This window comes from Solanum pennellii, chromosome 1, assembly GCF_001406875.1.
Source record: "Solanum pennellii chromosome 1, SPENNV200".
NCBI lineage: Eukaryota > Viridiplantae > Streptophyta > Magnoliopsida > Solanales > Solanaceae > Solanum > Solanum pennellii.
In genome coordinates this window covers 86,028,279-86,035,883 of record NC_028637.1, presented here as the reverse complement: position 1 = coordinate 86,035,883, position 7,605 = coordinate 86,028,279, and the positions used below count along the sequence as shown (strand labels likewise).

The 7,605-nt window shown below is 32.7% G+C and overlaps 1 long non-coding RNA gene across 1 annotated transcript; it reads right to left on the bottom strand.

The window, feature by feature from the left end:
• Nucleotides 1–852: 852 nt before the first annotated feature.
• Nucleotides 853–3,595, bottom strand: LOC107011762. Its single transcript, XR_001455925.2, has 4 exons — nt 2,753–3,595; nt 2,561–2,664; nt 2,209–2,286; nt 853–1,062 (listed from the first exon to the last, which is right to left on the bottom strand). It is a non-coding gene; the product is annotated as an uncharacterized LOC107011762 (long non-coding RNA).
• Nucleotides 3,596–7,605: the final 4,010 nt, after the last annotated feature.

Here is a 7,605-nt window from a genome sequence, read left to right as displayed (position 1 = left end):
AGTGTTTACTATTGATCCATGATTACTAGCGCTTTTAATTTTATGCATTAATTTGCGCAATGCACAACCTAATTAATTTTTAATAATGCTATCTAGTTATATCGAATTTACTCTCTCTGCTCTTTTTCTTTATCATATATATTTTGTACATCAAGTTGACTTTGTTCATTTTTTTAATATTACTCTTGATTTTCTACTCATACACTTTGTAAATTGAGTCAACACCAACCTTGTTCAATATTTTCATCTGTAACGAAGTTTGTAACACTAGTAACAATTAACTATATGAAAACGTTACTCAAAAACATATTTTTTTTATTATAATTTTTTATTATCTAAAAAGATTCAAAAATTTCGTGTTGAATACATCACTCCCTTCTGGTTGATACATCTCTATCTTTCTCGGATATATCTCTCTCCTCCCTGATATATTTCTTTCCTTTTGAAAACATCTCTTCCCTCTGATACATTCACCCCCTCTTAGATACATTTCTCCACTCTTTGATGTATCCCTCCCCTATGTAAATGAATGTCTTATCCCCTCTCTGATACATCTCCCCTCTCGATCAAGTAAATTCCTCCTCTACGTATCCAGATGTCTTTTGATGTATCCGAAAGTCCAGTGATGTATTCAAAATTCATAAATTATAAAAGATTTTTGTATCTTGAAAATGTCACGACCCAATTTCTCGAGCCATGAAGGCACCTACTATAACCCATCAGTAGGTAAGCCAAACCACAACCCAGAACCACACATAATGGGTGTGAGGGTAGAAACTAAACAAGACTAAGAAAAATTACTATAACAACATAAGCAAAACAAAACATAAATGCAATAAAGGATCCCCCCCAGAACCTGGAAGTCACTAATACAGAGCTACCAACAAAACGAGTACAAGTCCCAACAGTGGACCACCGAAACTAGACTGTCTCGAAAAGTAAAAGACAAGTCTTTATATAAACAGATGGAGACTGAAATAGTACAAAACCCTGTGTGCTCACCCCTGTCTCCAGACCAGAAATTCTCCAAACTCGATCAACGCTGACTACTGGTGCTCGGACCTGCATCACGAAAATAGATGCAGAGTGTAGCATGAGTACCAAATAACAGGTACCCAGTAGGCATCATAGGCCGACTGAACTAGAAAAGTAAAGCACTATGAAAAGACGAAATCACAAAACTAGAGGTCAAGAACGGAAGGCTAAGTAACACAATAATGCACACGAGTGTATAAAGATCTAACTAAATTAATATAAATAAGCTAACTACACCTAACTGGACCCACCATAAGCCCAGAAGGTACACTCGTGCACAAGTTTAAATAAAAACCCGAACGGACCCCCATAAGTCCGACGCGTACACAAAATAACTATAACTTAAGGAGAATAGAACTCGAGGCCAAAGAACACCGAACCAAAAAGTAGAATCTGACGGTACGGAGGTCGGGCCTTGAACCGGACACTCACCAGAATTACACAAGTAGCCAATTGCAAAATATAAGTAACTGAGGCCGGACCTCTAACCGGATGCTCTACATACTTGAGGCCGGACCTCTAACCGGATGCTCTACATAAGTATGTGGATGGTCGAGGCCGGACCTTAAATCCGGATACCCGACAAAGATGTCGATATAGCATGCTGAAAGAGTCTTTATCTATCCATAATCATATAAACCCATGGAACACCATCCAGACTTAGCTAATCAATGTAAGACCTTACAGTCGAATAGAAACTCAACTTTGAATCACGGAGCGGAATTCATTGTCACTGACGTAACTCGAGAAGCCGTAACATCTAAGAAATAAGAGTAACTATCGCTAGAGCAAGCTCATCGTCTAGCTAAATACCAAACTATCAGACTCAAGTCTGCTACATCAGTCTACAAGGATTTAAGCCGGCCGAGCGACGTCGGGGCTAAACTAAGTCCTACCGACTTTGAATCATGCATTTCTAAGGAAAACCCTAGTCAAACCTAAACTAAGGCTCAACATACTTCTGACAACCAGTATTCAAACATACAAGTAATTCATATAGCAAAGAAGGTCAATATAAACATGCTCACAGTTACCCGATAATTCTCAGAACAAGGCCGAAAATATAATTTTTAACACCTATGCATGATCCAATAACTACCCAACCCAAATTCCAACTAATCAACATGCATTCACATGTTCGAGTTCAGTCTAAGAAGAGAAACCATAGCCTACCTGAACGCAGATCACGCGCGCTCCAAAATTCACTCCCCGGATCTTTTACTTTCTAAAAGGCCTCGAAACGTTGATACACTATCAGAAATAGAGTCACAACGTTATTACAGTCATTTAAACACTAAAATTGCAAGAAACGGAGACGGGTCAATTTCACGGTCAAAATGGAAAAAATGGGATCCGCGTTGAGAAATCCCGAATTAACCCCAAATAAAAGTCCTAAATAACTCTCGAAACTTGTATAGCAGAATGGAGCACAATTCAGGACTCAAGACGGTCCCAACATTAACATGCAACAAAAAAAACCCAAATCCTAAGCTAAAAATCAGCAACAATGGCAGCAGCTACTTACCAGATTTTACCAAAAATGAAGCTCCAACAGCCAAAACCAATCACACCACGACGATCCTCACGAAAAACCCCACAATATAGGCTCTTGAATCACTTGATTCGGACCTAAAATGGCCAAGAAATCACCTTCTGAAATTTCCCAAAACTTGTGCTCGAAAATGAGCTATGACAGCATTTAAAACCCAAAATTTACCTCAAATCGTGTCCCCAAATCAGATTCCAAGCTCACCAATGTGTTGCCCTCGAAAAATCTCACAACTTAGCCTTTTGAATCGCCCAATTCGGAGTTGTATCGCTCAAGATATCAAGTTCCAAAGTAAAACATAAAGCTGAAAGTTGGGGTTTTTATAGGGGCTGCACCAGATTCAGCTTTGCCTACTTTCTTTAAAGTCTCCGACGGGTGCTCGGAATCCGTTCGGAACCTGATAAAAATAAAATAGATATGCTACCCTACCAAAGTCGACATTCCGGACTCAAAGGCGCAGTCGAAATTTTCATCAGAGGTCATCTCGATAAAATGTGGGTCCCACTTCCATTGGCCATTTTAAGTCAAAAACCACAAAAGGGCTCGGAAAAATATCAAAAACCTCAAAACCCGAAAGAAGGGTCAAACTAGACCAAACTCGACATTCCGGAGCTAACCGCGCTGACGGAATTCTCATCCGAGCGCGTTTACTCAGAATGTTGACTAAAGTCAAACTTAGCCTTTAAACTTAAAGTTAAAACGCCTAATCCCACCAACTCACACTGAAAACTTTGGGAGTCATGTCGACAATGCTACTGGACTAAAATGACCCTTCCGGAACTGATGGAATCGTCAGAATTGGATTCTGATGTCATCTTCTTGAACTTTTGATCGAAAATGATCGTTCAAGGTTCATAAGCTTCAAAAATACTAAAGCTCACACAATAACAAAACGAATGACCAGGTGACCGATCTGTCAGTCCCAGCAAGTCATAAATGACTTAGAATCGCTGTAGGAACGCTCTAAACGATGTACAGAAGATAAAACACTAAAAATGACAATAAGGGTCATTACAGAAAAATAGTAGGAAAATAATGTAATTAACTTTTAACACATGAGATTTATGTAAATTACACAAAAAATTAAGAAATTACATGAGTACACAAATTAAGATATCATAATTTCTAAAGTTTCATACCATTTTTAAAAATTACAAAAAAAACCCTCTCGGGTTCATCTCTAGCCTCTCTTGGATACATCTCTCCCCTCTCAGATACACCAGTACTATCCCCTCTTGAATACATCTCTCTCATTACATAATATATCATCCGCAATGTATTGAACACCAAGAAATATTTCTGAGAACAATGAAAAAATCAAAACTTTTATAATTGAGAAGACTTCCAAAATAGAATGTAATTAGCCTTCAAATGTAAAAGGAAAATCACACCATATACACATTTAAGGGACTATATATATTGCGGGTTATAAACATACTTTTAAATTTTTTTTCCTTATAACAATTTATTTACGTGTTATAACATATTACTTAAATTTAAATTTATTGAAAAATTAATTACAATTTAACTTTAAAAATGTTTAATCTCTGTAAATTTTTATATTATTAATTATTTATAGTTAATTAATTTTAATTAATTCCCTTTTTGAAAACGAATTTATTAGTTACTTGTTTTTAGGGATTTAGATTGATTATACTTCCTCTTTTACCGTTACAATCCAATCACCCCATATCCAGCCCAATCAAAGCCCCCTCCACACACGCCTATCAGATTTTACACGGTGCCCATCACACCCACGCCTCACACCACCACTCCACTACCATCGTCCACTACACCCCACTACCCAACACTCACAATCGTTCATCCTCTCTCTTTCACACTGTATATAAAAGTTTGGAAAAAATTTCATAATGTCAATATTTTAACATTTAAGAGGGCTCATTAACAATACTTTCAATATTTAGTAAAAATGTCAAAATTTAAGTTTGTTATGTATCTTATTTATGTTTTTATTATTTGTTTTTATTTATAGAACACAATTTTTACATTTAAGAGGGCTCATTAACAATACTTTCAATATTTAGTAAAAATGTCAAAATTTAAGTTTGTTATGTATTTTATTTATGTTTTTATTATTTGTCTTTATTTAAAGAATACAATTTTTATATAATAGATGGAGGAATTGAGGGGAAATAATTGTTTTTAAAAAGGAACAAATGCTTAAAAGTCTCTTCAATTACAATTTATCAAAATACACCAACTTTCATTACTTTCTTCTTCTTTCATCATGTTCTAAAAAACACGTCTTTCTCCATTGTTCTAAAAAAAATCAATATCCAATTTTCTTAATCTTTTTTGTTTCTAAATACTTTTATTTACCAAAATAATGGTATATTAATTTAAGGGTGGCATTCGACTGATTCACTAAATATGGAACGACATCGCTCTGTGTCTGGGTTGGATAACGAGTTGGGGTTACCGAGTCTTACAAATTCGAGTCTTATTGGGTTTGATGTATCTTGTGCAATTCCGGGTCATATCGGTTCGGTTTCAACTAAAAACTATTTTCTTATAAATTTTTTAAAGGAATTTTTTAAATCACTTCTTGAATATTAAATATAATTTTAAATTTTAGACTAAACAATTACGATGGATTGGTTAATCTGGTACTATCAAATTTCAAATAGTATTAGTTCAATTGATTCGGGTTATCGATTGAGTTTTGTGCTCGGTCATTTCTAGATTTTCAAGGCGAACTAACACGTCACTATCCACAAGTCTTGGGTTGGTTCATCGGAGCTATTACCGGATTCAATTCGATCTTGGAACGACTCGGCCTAATTGACACTCTTAGATAATTAATTTAAGATCGTGCAAAAAGAGCTAGGTGACGAATCAACATGAAAGTCACATATCTTGTTTTTGTACCTTGTGGGTAGAAATCTAAAAAGAGGATAAGAAAAATAAAAATACAAAGTATATGTATGGTTAAAATTTTATTTTATGTATATATTAAATATTGAATCTTATTAACACAGAAAGAAGATCAATTAGGTAATTACTATTGTCGCTTTGTGGCATCTTTCATTAAAAAATGACCTTTTTCAGTGTGTTCAACTCCTTCTTTACGTATCTAAGTTTGAGCGAATTTACTATGTGTTTTTTAGAGCTATTTTATTTAATATCTTGGGCTCATTTTATTCAACTCCTCTATTGTTGATTTTAAAGCTAGTATAGCACAATTATAAAGGATTTTCAAATTCTCCCAAAATTCATTTCGAAATAAATTCGAGACATGATATAAACTGAATGTGTAAATTTGTAAAACTCACGAGCTCTCTAAGAAATTGTCCAAATGCTACCAAAACCAAAAAAATGAAAATGACATCTGATTTTCTATGGAAGGAGCAGTACTATAGTACAATATATGATGTCTTTTTACTAAAGTAACATAGTTAAATTTTCCAACATAAAAATTACAAAACTTTCATTCTAGTAGCACAAAAATCACTACTACTAAAAATTATCTTTCGATCATAATATCATAATTAAGTGGTCATAGATCTATTTAAAGTTGGAATAACAATAGCTAAATCACTACACCAATTATTTCTCAAAAATATTATGTACAATATTAGAAATTAAGAAATTAAATTGACAAATTTTATGATTTAGTATACTATGAATAGTACACGTAAAGATCATCATCTCAATGGTAATGTTTCGACAATTAAGGACAATCGCCCTTTATCTCATATTTTATATTGTTTTAGTAAATAACATTTTAAAATAGTGGTATGACGTGTATTTTACTAGAACTAAAGCAAATATTTAAGGCAACACAACCTCTATATTTGTATGACGGAATTGATGCAATCAGTGATATTAGTGTTGGTCCTAGCCATGCTAAGTTAATATATTAGTAGCTAAGCTACAAGATAGACAATCTCTAAATGGAGGGGGGGGGNGTATATATATTTACTTCGTGTCATCTGATTTTATTATTGTTATAGTCTAATTTGATTTTATTATTGTTATTGTCTTATTTGATTTGATTATTATATAATTGATTATTGCTAGTGCAATTTTCTCCATTTTATTTTATATGGCCTTTCACTTTCTTTTTTTTAAAAAAAAAGTGATTTTGTCATTCTCAACTTGAGTCAAAGGTCTATTCGAAATAATTTTCTTAGCTTTATATTATCCGAGTCAACTTCTTAAATGATTAAAATTACTCAAATAATATCTAAAGAATTAATTAAACCTAGTAGTACAAAAGAAACCTAGTAGTATAAAAGAAAAATGACTATTTTATCAGTTTTCCCCTACAATTTTGATATTTTAATTTTCGTGTGACCAATAGTTTTCTTTAGCCAATTTTGACATATTACTTTTATGTGGCCAATAATAGTTTTCTTAATGGCTAAAAACAAATGCATATTAGGTAATTTTATAAAGATATCAATGTCATTAAGTGTTATACTTAATATTTGGGATTGATTGTTATTGGGGAACTTCATCTATGTCATTAGTGTTTTATTTGATATTTGAAATTGAGTATTATTTAGAAACTTCACTAGCAATAGGGTCAACTGAGATAATAAAAAACAACAAGTAACACTTAATTAAATCTTGGCTACTATACTAATTAATTATCTATATAATTATAATTTCAATTTGAGCTTTCAAATCCTTAGCAGCGTTATACTAATTAATTAAAATTTCTCTGAAATATTACTATAGAAATTAAAAATTAAAAGTTGAAATTATAAAATATAATAAAATATTATGCAGTTACTATTTTAAGTTCACCTATTAGTGTTAGATACATAAGAGAAAACATTGATAAATGTGAAACAAGCTTCGTAGGAATGAACTAGTAATGAAATTGCACTATTAACTATAGCACCAATATAATGTTTTATACATAGAATTGTAAATAAATGTAAAATATATATTATGACCTCAAGTTTAAATTTTATGCAAAATCAATGTAGTGTATATATATATATATATGTATGTATTTTTTAATATAAATTATACACTTACCTAGTTAATAA